Genomic DNA, 12758 nt, shown 5'->3' on the forward strand with positions numbered 1-12758 from the left:
GGGTTCAAAACCTGTACTTTTATCTCTAGGAACACTATTAAAGTAAAAATACATTTTGCTAAGAAATCTACAGAGCATCAATTTCTTGCACCTGCATTATTTCCCTGATGAAGCATCATGGAGTATTGTAGTTTAGGTATTGATCTAAGGTTCAGAAGACTTTAATTCAATTTTTGAACAAGTTGTTTATTTCTGGTTTAGTTTGTTTTCGTTTGTTTGTTCCTGCATATGTTTGCAAAGACAGAGAATACAATTTCCATGCTTCATCAGGCTACTATGTCCTACCACTCTTAAGGCATAGGCAAGACATCCTCACTAAATGCAAAAGAAAGTTCAGTGACACTGGGATCAGCCATATATATATGTGAAATTAGCAGACATTATGTCTCCTATAGAACACATATATAATATGATTATTGCTAGTAGTTACATCTTGAATATACACATAATCTACTCAATGTTGATGAGACATAAAGAGTTTTCCTAACTGTTAAAGATATTTTATGGTGCAAGCAATTTATAATAAGATACAGATTCTACTTCTGTTTAATACCACAACAAAATTACACCACAGTTTATAGACTTTTCCTTCACCAAAGTCTTAGGGAACTTTCCATTAACTTCAGTATGTGCCAGAACAGGCCCTAGAGCAGGAAATGAAGAAATATACTGTACCCAAATGAAACTGCAGTGGGAATTTAGGTAGGCAGAATGTAATTATTCACACTTGAATCCAGATAGCGCAGTAGGTTTTTATCCCTGGTCTGGCTAACATATCATGAGATGCATAATTATCATGGGTAGCAGGACTACTGGCTCCCATCTAAGCCAAAACACTGGTCTAAAATAAGGAGTTGCAGATTCCATATTCACTGATAGCAAATTTCTATACTCATTGATGCAGATTAGGCCACCAAGAAGCACTGAAAAAACAATAGGTTCTCTTGCAAATGTACTGAGTTGTAAAGTAACAAAACATTCCAAATCTTGTAATAGAACTGCATTACACTCTAACAAAGTGTATCCATTTCTGAGGTGGAACATGACAGCTTTTTAACTTTCTACAACAATATGTGACAGGACGAATACTATATTCAGTTGATACTGTAGGGCGATTTATGGGGGCAGAATGTAATAATATAAATTGAGTTTCACAAAAGACACTGTGACTAATCTTACAAAAAATGCTATGGGATGTTTAATAATCCTGGCGGGTCAGAAGTTGTTCTTCTAAAATTCTCTTAAGACTGATTGTTATTAAAGTATCTACTGCATTTGGTTCATTTTTCATTTAACTATGTAGTCTAAAACTGCTGTCAAGTGCAAATATTTGAGTTGTAATTGGATACCCATAGAAATGGAATAGAGTCACCAACTCAACCAAAATTGCAGAATCACAGAGTATTTAAGATAGTAAATGCCCTTTGAAGAGTCACAAGACAAGCATCTGTCCTTACCTCTTAAGCTATCTGCACCGATTCTCACTGGTGTTTATTGTTCCATTAATCAAAAAATAAAGAAGCAGGGAAAAGGCAGCACACTAAAATTCCTTTCTTGAACTCACTGTAATCTTTCTCCATTGTTTCCCTCTAGCATGTAGTGCTACAGTGCTTATTCACTCAAGGTATGAGTGTTAATTTTGAGACTGAAGCAAGCAGAAAGGAGGGGAGAATATAATGTATATAGTTAAGGGGCTTGGCTTAAACCCCTTAGAAATTAGCAGATTACTATGTTTTACTTACATTGCCTCTGCATTACAGTCCTGGTGAAGAAGCTGAGCCGGTTTCTGCGGCACTTCTCTCACCATCAGCAGGAAGGCAGCAACTGCACATTTAAAGACCTGATCTGAACCTAAGCGATTTTAAAAATAGATGGGAAAGAAACAGCCCCTTCAGTAACACTTCAACATGCAGACCTCCTGCTTTATTGTTAAACATCAGCGCCCTGTGCAGGCCAGGTGCTCCCCAGGGCCGCTGTGCAGGGTCTGGCAGCCTGGGCCCTGCCGTGCTCAAACCAGGATCAGGGCAGGCCCATGGCAGCCCCAGCCCCAAGTGCTGGGCACCTCACTGGGGCTGGGGACGGGCCAAAGCCAGGCCGGCAAGTGGGGCTGTGAATGGGCCCAGCTCAGCAGGGCCCATGGCCAGGCCGGGCTGGGGCAGCTGGGGCTGGCCCCACTGAGGCCTGAGGCCTTGCTGGGGCCGTTGATCAGGGCCTTTGAGGTCTGGTGGTGCCCTCAGGGCCCTGAAATTTGAGATTAAAAAATCAAGAAGACAAAAGAGTAAAAACAAACAAACAAAAAAAATAAATAAATATCTTACACACATCTTGTTTCATAGTGATGTCTCTTTTTTACATTTTATATTTTCCCTTGCATTTTTCCAATTATTCAAAACCTCTTTAGCCATGGCTTTTCAATACAAAACTCATATTCTAAGCCTTTTCAGTTCACTATTGTTAATGAAAACAAGGGAAAGGATAAAGTTTGTAATTTTACAAAATCTATCCAAGTGGGCTGAGATCAACTTACGTGGTACCCATTCTTTGGTTTCTCTCTCTCTCTCTCTCTCACACACACACAAGCACACACACACAAAATTTGCTCCACCTAAATTTAGCTAACATTAGCATTTTCATCACAGATTTTGGACTTCCTATAATGACATACAGTTTTTGTTAAGAAATTCATGAGCTTCTTTATAACTTTTCTCAGAAGGTAAATAGTGAGATATTTAATGTATACAGTATGTCGGGTTTGGTCCCAATGTCTTTCTTATGGCTGTTAGCCTTTTTCACCACATGATACAGTATGTGGCAGAGACCACCCAGCAATTATTTTTTTCACTGTATTTCACATTACCTCTTTGTTAAGTTTAGTCATAGCGTTCAACTCCATAAGGTAAAATATTCCTAGATACTTAATACCCTGTGGTTTTCAATCTATATTTAAACCCCATCTTATCCACTGATCATACAACATGTTCAGGGGCATAAACTCCAACTTACTTCAGTTTATTCACCATTCAGATATGCTTGCAAAACTCTCAGCTAGTTTCCACAGATTTTTTAATCTTCTAGGAGCTGAAATAAAAACACCGTTTATACTGTACGATACTTGTTAGAGGTGAATAAACAATGCATAACAAATACCGTAGAAAACCACTGTTTGTCAAATATCCATGAGTTGATCACGATTTCTTTGAATTTATTGAGTTTTCTGATTGTTGTTGTTTTCACTCATTGCTTTTGAACTTGTCCACTTCAAAGGATCCACAGTCACTAGACAATCTATGTAGTATAGCTTTAATGAGTGTCTGAGTACATTTTTTATATAAAAAAAAGTGATTTTTAATTTGTTTACCAGAAAAATTTGAGTGTGTAACTCTGGTGATAGTAGTATTTTTCATGGTTTTGATAATACACACCTATGCAGTGGTTTCTGATTTAGTTGTAGTCTCACTTGGATGTACCAATACACCAGAACCAGCACCAGCACAGCAACAGCAGTGTGGTGCTGTCCCTGATTAATTACCACCATCGTGATGGCAGATGCATTAGCCTGGGTGCAGCACCACCTGACTGAGTCTTCCTTGTTCTTACAAGACAAACTAATAACCTTAACAATGTCATCCCATTCCCTGTGGATGTATTATCCCCTCAGGAATTAACTTGGTATTATTTATGTTGTGCTCCAATATGCATCACTGTGGTAGGAGTACCATGTTTTCTGGCTACCAGTACAGCCTTTCAAGTCATATCTTTCAGGGCTTTTCACTTTCATATCCATAAATACACAGAAATGATATTAACATGAACTGTCTTACTGTTCTGGGACAAAATGTAAAGATGTATAACACATACAGTAGTTCAAGTACAGTATCATTTCAAAGTTATTTATATCTTTAAAAAAATCCTATTATTCTCTTTGAATTACCCTTTCTGAGTTAAAGGCATGTATCATTAAGCAATATGACCAGAAATAGGTTTGGTACTCAATAAAATCCATTTAAATAGGGAATACATTGTGTATCATAATCCCGGATGCATAAAGCTACCAATACGAATGCAGATGAAAGAATGAGAATAAGGTTATTAGTTGATTTGTTAACACACGTAAGTGTCAAAAGGTGTGATCAACTGGAAAGAGGCAGGTGTTATCAATGTATTGGTACTGTTATAGAAGAAAGATGTCCTGCAGAAGCCTTAAACAGAAAGCTAAAATTGAAAAGTTGTTGAAATATTCCATCAGGCACCGCCTTACATGTATTTCACATCTGATTAAAGGTTGGAAATGTGCCAGAGGGGAAAAAAAAATAAAGCACAACTAAACTAGTACTTAAATATGTGGGTACTAACATACTTGAACTTAACTCTGACATATATGCATTTAAATTTTTATGTTCCATAAAGATGTTGTCTTCAGGGGAGGCATCTGATCCTATTACCTTTAGACATTCACTTGCATTTGTTGCTAAAGACAGCAGCATCAGTTAACTGTACAGCTAAGATACTTTTGCCTCTCTGTGATACCATTCTTAGCAATGAAGGGTTAAGATCAACTAAAAAATTAAAATTAAGAGTTCTTTATTTTAAGACCATATAACTTAATGAGGAAAAATGCAATATGTAGAATGAAACAGAGAAAAACACATATTGAATACTGGCAACTTAAAGCAAAAGTCTGGAAAAAGTGTTCTTTTTATACTAAAATATTTAATCCAATTAGTTTCTAGTTTATACATATAAAATCTAAAAATAATCGTCAGGGTTTTTTTTTTTGTTGTTTTTTTTTTTTTACATTTTCCTTAACATACTTCATTGCTTGTGAAAGTAACGGATTAATAGCACTTGTGATGGGAAAGCACAGTGTAGATTGGCACAGAGCAAATTTTTCCTTAGAGTAAGGCTGTTTTACTATACAACGCTCTTTTACTATACTTAAATCCTGATCTACAAAAGTCCTTCTTTGCAAGTCCTCACAGAAGTTAGAAATAGAAAAGATTTGTGAGATTTCTTAATTCCAGAATTCTGGGATCAACACCAGTTCAGTCCATGTAGTTATATTTTTTTCTAGTACTTTGTCTATTACGCACCGAATTATAAGTCTATCTAATGACGAGGGCTTACTGAAGTTCACTAAAAAGTCAGTTCTACTATCAAATAGATGGCTCCTTGGAAAATAACTTCTCTTCATATTTTTAAATATCCACCCACTTCATTATTCCTAATTACATATTCTTTTAACAGTCCTGGGCAGTGATGACCAGTTATGGTGAATTGCCCCAAATAAAGAGGTAGTTCCATAATACAAATCACACAGATTCACGTATCTGACCTTTTCTAAATTAAAAATAAATTCTTCAAAGAAGAAAAGCTATTGCATTAACTCAATTTGACCATGCAGTAGAGAGGCCAGAATGGTACTCTCCAGAGAAAGAAGTATGCTAAAGCCAAACTACAATGTGTGAAATTCATTCTGGTGCAGAATACCACATAGACTTGTGATGGCTGAATACCACATAACTCCTGCTTTAGGGCTCATGTCATTTGGATACAAGTTGCTTGTTCTTCACATGACATACATTTCATTCAAGATGTCTATAAAAAAAAGAATGGTTCCCTCTGGAAGGCACACAATGTGCCAACAAAAGAACTTTCTGAGCTATTATCCAGGCTGAAAAATTTTTCCATAAAGCAGAACCATCTATGTGGGGTTTTGTTTTCTTTGAACTCTGTCAGTACTCCATAGTTTTTCACAGCTACTTCTCCTGATCTGATCTGCTGAGTGACAGTGCTTCTTGAAATCCCCTTATTGGGGCAAATATTCTAAAGCCATGAGGGCATCAGCATTTTCTGTGTCTAACTAAATCATTCAATTTTATACAAAAGAACTAATATGAATGGCTAGTATAAAAGCATACAATTAAAATCTACTGAGCAAAACATAAAGAAGGAAATTTCACTGTTTGAAGAAAGCAACTAAAGCTGTGCACACACACACAGACAAAAGGTAATGTTTCACCGGAAATTTCAAATTTTGTCTGTGCTTGTACTTGGAATAATAGCGCCTAAATACAATGAAATTCATCTTGGAGAAAACTCTGAAAAATTGCATTCTGGAAAATGAAAAATTATCCTTTTATAATTTCTAAAAAAGTTCTTCATGGTGGGTGAAGAACTCTCAAACTGCTAGAATGTTGGTATAGCCAAGAATTCCAGGCCCTTGACTACTTTTCATTACATATTTTGGACTGAAGTGCAGCTAATTCCCTGTAAGCCATGGGAATGCCAAACGAACATCAGAGCTTGCAAGCCAGCCTGATGGGCCTCTAGTGATTTGGCTCTCTGTTGGTCTTTGACACAGGTTGCTGAAGAGCAAGGAGCCTGAAATTATGGTGACCCAGCAGGTTCCATGCAGACTGCCACAGAGTCAGGAGGGTAAACTGAGAGGAAATAAAAGCCTTGTTGGATATTCATTTAAATTGAATTATCTCTGCTAAATGTTTTTCATGCTTTGCATTGCAGAATTTATCTTTTTAATCCTCTTTTCTTGCCTGCACACAAGGTGGCATCTAGGCAATGGTCATATAAAGAAAAAAGTACCAAAGTGTAAGTGCAGATCAGACATGTTTTAAATAGATCATTTTATTCTCTGAGGTACACTACAGAGACGGAAGCTATTTGAGAACAGGAACCTTGTTTTTTTATTTGTTTCACATTCTGGTACCAAGCAGTTAAAATAATAACGATTGCAAAAGAATGACTTTGCAGATGTTGCATTTGCTGCTGCATGTGCGCAATGTCAGGAAAAATTAGAATAACCCAAACTGTGTGCTACGGTCTAATAATGTGTCATGCATGATATAAAGTCCTGTGCCTTTGGTGAGGGTATATTTTGCCAGGAAAGTTTCTCCACCTGCAGAAGAGGTGTGTCAGAGCATTATTAAGCCTATACCTATCTTTAAAGTTTAATGCTTCACAACACAGGCACCATAGTCAAGATCACAATACAAGAATATACTGTGATGCACAGGAATGTACATTAGGAAATGACTCCCAGTCTGGCTGCCATTCTGATATCAATGCAGAAAAATGTGTATGGTAGAACAGAAAGTTTTGTGCTACAGAACAGATAAGTGACATGGGTTGAAATTATGGTAAATTTAAATTGATGGCCTAATTAGTATTATCTCTTTTTGTATTCTCTGTAAGAAATATTATCCAGGAGGAACTCATTTTGCATTAATGTTGATATAAAGTGTTAATTCTGTAGCATTTCCATTGTAATCTGGCATTAATTAATGCATCATTATTCTGAAGTGTTAATTAAATTATTACAGAAAGGGACATCTGCCCCAGTTCAGAAAGAAAAAAAAAAAAAGCATGAAAATGAGACTTGCAAAGGTCTGAAATGGTGTGTGACTTCCCACAACACTGGCAGAAGCAAAAAAATAGGCAGAAATAAAGGCAATAGAGCTTGTGGTTTATAAACCACAATATGACACCAACATTTGCTCACTTGTGATGGAGTTTGATGACAGCATCAGAACCTCAAAGCCAGACAAGTCATTAGAAATCTGAAGTGGCAAACTTATATGGTAAATGAAGTACACTCTACCCTGACTATCAATAATTACTCAAAAGGAATTCAGGGAATTAAATAAAGGCATGAAAATATTCCCAACTTCTGCAAACACTACTGAACACTCCACCTGCTTCTTGGGCAGGAATACCACTATATACAGTCACTGGGAGTGCAAGAACACTATTGGGATTAACAAACAATCCTGCAGTACTCAGTGTTGATTGTTTTGACCTTCTGCCTGCAGTCCAAAGTGGCTTCACTGAAATCAGAATTTCAGTTGCTGTTCTTGTTATTATCAGCTGCATGTTAGCTTCTTTCAAACCCAGAGAGCAGAAAACTCAATCCTTTATCAAAGAATATACAATCTGATCCAATGCCTACTGAAATCTATAGAAACTAACCACTGACTTCACAGGGAATTGGCATTTAAGCCTGAGTCTGTGAATTGCACAAGCAGACCTCTGAGGGAATGCCACTGAAAGCAAATGGGGCTCTCTGTAAGGGGCCACATGGAACTGGGGTCTCTGTGAATTATTAAACTTGATGAATAATTCAATAAAACATTAGCCTAGAGCCTGAAGCAAATTCTGTGCAATGTGACCTACCTGCCAGCTATATGTCAGAGCCAGAGTTGCACAGGATGCTTCCAGGAAGTGGCTTCCATAAGATTCAGTGTCTACACTATTCAACAACTCTGCCTGTTTCAACAATTATCACTTTCTTTTGTTACATTGGGGCTTGCATTGAAAGATCTTTAAAATGTAAAAGTTAAATGAGGCTCTTATAAAGAAGTGGTTTGGGTGCAGTATATTAAAGGAAAACTTCAAAGGAGCTCAAGATACCTTTCAAGCTAAGGTACAAAAATTTAAACAAGAACAAAAGCTTCTCTTGTATTTTGAAGCATTAATTGTTCCACTTCTGTTGATGTAAAGTGAAAGAAGCTTTTAGCTAAAAGCACATAGTATCAACCAACATGGAATGTTCCAAAGTCTCAAGGAATAATTTTAGCTTTGATATAATGGCATGGGTGAATCCCAAATTATAATGCTTTCTGTAGCATGTGCAATATTTTTTGGTAACTGAATCCATTAGATAAACATTAGTGCTTAAAGAGCTTATAGGAATAAATCAGAGTTTCACCTTTTATATTTGTAAGATATTTCACATATATAAGATACAACTCTGTGAGTGTTGTTTGTCACAACTCTGTGAGTGCTGTTGTGAGTGTTGTTTGATATTTCATAACTTTTTGCGTGAAGTTTTATATATTATTATAGCCTGTTTTTCAGAGGATAAAGTATATAATATTTCACTGCTCTTTTGTCCATCTGCCAGTTTCTTCTTTAAAGAGGGAGCAAAACTGTAGAAAGGATATAAAGTTTGCCATAAGTTTCATGAAAACTGGCACCTGGGTAGTAAAGAAAGAGCCAAATTAGTGCTTCCATGGAAGAAAGGTTTCAACTGTGAATTTAGCAGTTCTGTTGACTATCGGCCTCTCAGCTGGCCAGTCTGTGGGTAGTTCAGAGCCAAACACAATACATTAGCATGCCCGCTTGTAATTAATCAAGGATACTGTGGAGGGATTTATGAGACACATGAAGTAATTATAAGTCCCATGTGCAAGCACATCATGGAATACAGTCAGAGAGGAACACTGACTTGTTTTGGTGCAGAGGTATAAGAAATTGGGATACAATGTGCAAGAAACATTACATTTATTGGTGACATGCATGAACAACTCGCTGTGCTATAATTTGAGCACACTTGTAGACTTTCTCAGTCAAAGGAAGTAAAGTTGATATGCCTAATAGTTCTAGTATTATCTAGAAAATATATAAAATAGTATTTTTAATCTATAGTGCATCTAACTGTTCCATGTAAGATGACTATGACAGGAAAAAGAATACCTTTTTCTTGTCAGTGCTGCTTTATATTATAGCAAGACTATTCCTGGTTTAGACAATAGATAGGCAAGCTGAAATATAGAAGGATTAATATATAGGTTTTCTTAAAGGCAGACGCTGGTTACCCAAACTGGAAAAAATTTGTCCCAATTTTCAGAAACACTAAATACTTCACTTTTTATTAGCTTCAATTTGATTTGTACGGACTAAGAATGCTTGAAAATGAGGTCCAGTGTCCTTTCCTCAAGACTTGTAATTAATGATATAATTTATACATACATTTACGTTACATGTACTGAAAGGTGCATCTCAGTTCTTCTCTCTCTTCTGCATTGTATGGGATGTCAGCTAATGGAAGTTGTGATAAAACGTGCTTGACAAATCCAGAAGAATTGGTCATAACTATAAAGCAGAAAGTACCATTAATCAATAAATATAAATAGAACTAAATTCCTAGTTTTTCCTCTTTCCAGTGAGAAGGCACAGGCCTTCTCGTTCCTTGAATGGAACTGCATGATTTTTGATTTCCAGACTGAGCCGATGATGCTACAGAAATGCATGGTTAGTATGGCAACATCAAAAGTTTGTTGCTGTGCTCAAGATCATTAACTTACGGCATTATCATCAACCCTACTGCCACGCACATTGTTTATTTTTACAGTGAACAGTGGTAAAAATGCAGGCTTTGCTATATATAAATGAGTTATTTCACTGCTCAGCTTTTCCTGCCAGATGTTTGAGTGGCCAGCCAAACCCTCAGAGATATATAAGCTTGATCAACATGTATGCAAAAAAATTAATTAAAAAAGTAACCTAATACCGTCTCTTTTGTTCATTCTTTAACAAAATGACAGGATATTTTCATTATTTGCTGAGCACTTATGGATAATAACAAATTAAGTGTTGATCAATCAATATAATGATACATTTGACCCAGAAATAATAACAAGAGAAGATACACAGAATTTCTAATAAAATTACAATCCCAACAGAATTTGAATTCATTACTTTTGAAATATAAGGCGGACAGTTCCCTTCACTAACATGGATTTGAACTTGCAGACAGTAAATTATCAAAGAGGCCCTTGTTGCTTGCATGCTGCAATACAATTTTATTAAGAATTACAGGGAAAAATTAATAAGCACTCCAGAGCTCACAGTCCTGAAGTACAGCATGGCTTAGATCATGGCACAAACTTGGGAACGTGCCCTGCTTGGAGTACGTATTCTTTCAATTTAAATATTATTAATGTTGTGGGCAAGGTTAAAAGCTCAGCCCATGTCCCAGTGCCAACCTGCCAAAAGTCTCAGAACCTGCCAAATGGTCTGAGTTTGTCAGTGTGCAGTGAACATGTTCCTTCTCTTGGTGTTCAGTGCTAATGAATGAGTTACTGGAAGTGCACATTCCAGTGCTGTGCTCCTAGCATCTTAATGCAGTGACTTCCTTTCAAGAGACATTAACAATTGCCACATTTCTCTGTATGTTGAACAACCTAATGCAAAATCATGATGCGACAGAGTCCCAGTAAGTACAAGGATAATCTTCATTTCAGATCAAACTTGGTGCATTGAATTAATTTCCCAGGCATTCACAGTTGTAGCTCAGAGATGAAGCTGTCCTTTTCATCTCCTCCCAGCCTCTCCTCTTTCCAAGTGGAAGTCACAAACCTAGTTCCTAGCATGGGACTTTCAGATTGAGCTGCTAATGTTACAGAAATGTCTGATTATCAGCCATGTTAATGCCAGCATGGCAGGCTAGGTTTATCTTCTGTCACAAAACAGTGTGAAGTAATATATAGGTCCTGGAGCTAAATGTAAATGAGCTCTTACATTCTGGAGGGAATCCAGCCCTGTCAGTGTACAACTCCTTGCTGGTGTGGCTGTATTGCTTTCTACTGCACAGTGCAATGTAGATCATCTATCCGGCCCTCCTAAGGACAGCAGGATGTTCAGGGAGAGAAACAGAATTATCTACAGGAATATCACAGAAGAAAAAGGGCTAGAAATAACAGAAGACTAAAGACATATCTACACTTAGTTTCAAGAGACTAAACAGCTCAAATTAGGTTTCCTTGTTTTGGTGTCTTTTCTCTCGCTCCCTTTGTTCTACTGTGAAGCAGATGGTCAACAGAGGATCATCCTCTAATTCCTTTCAAATTCTTAATTTGAAAGTGTCTTCTTGCAATCCTGGCCAAACTCTCATCTCCTGATCAACCCGTTCCCAAGGCCTGATTAAATGAAGTAAATATTCAAAAACTATGAGCCATTGCCTATTATTAAGAGTGTCAAAATATGTCAACTGACATTGCTCTTCAGATCCACAGCCAGACAGCTGATTTATCTTTGAAGTGCACCTTCAGAAGCCATATAACAATTACATACAACATATAAATACAACATTCATAAATTTAACATAGGGAACATACAGATTCCTCAAAAACATCAAAAAGAGCCCTTACAGATCTGGTAAACTCAGGTAAATTTGCTGGAGAAACAAATCAAAAGATTGCTCAGGAGGATCACACTTTCAAAGGCGTTTTTCTACTTCTAAGCATAAGAACTCAAACTTGAATACTTCCACCAAGCATAACAGAACAGGACTGAAATACAACTGCAAACAAGCCATTATCTAAACTATGCCTGTTTATTCTGCTCAGCTGGAAGTCAAGGATGTGTATGCAGGATTTAGGATTTTTTTTTTCAATGACAAGTCTTGTTTTATTTTCTCCTTCACTGTTCAGAGTTCTTGCAAATGCTCAGGAGTAGAAAATCTGTTGTTTTCTCTGCTCTCTTGTTGTGTCCTAGTTCTGTTCAAAAAAAAAAAAAAAAAAAAAAAGGGAACCATTTCTTTTTGGCTCTGTGAATTATATGTCCAAGTGAGGTGAAGTGAATACAAACATAACTTGACGAATACATGAGTATTACAGATCTGGATGTGGGAGCAGGAGATGGCAAATGTACTACAGAAGAGCAGCTGCCAGAGGTAAGCATACAAAATGTGGCTCCTACACAAAAGAATGAGATTTTCAGAGAATCTGGTGGAAAGCCCGACAAGTACATTTTGTTGCTGCTAAAAGAATTTATTTCTGCTGAAACCTATAACTCCTGGGTTAATAAAGTGAACTTTGATGGGACTAGAGGGAAATATGGGCTTCCCAGGAAAGTTAGGACAAACTTAGATGCATTTCTAGAACACAGATTTATGGAAGTGATTGAGGCTGATAAGATCAAAACCCGAGTTAACGCTTTCCTTCGCTTTCCTATCACACGCT

Source organism: Anas acuta, chromosome 8 (assembly GCF_963932015.1).
Source record: "Anas acuta chromosome 8, bAnaAcu1.1, whole genome shotgun sequence".
NCBI lineage: Eukaryota > Metazoa > Chordata > Aves > Anseriformes > Anatidae > Anas > Anas acuta.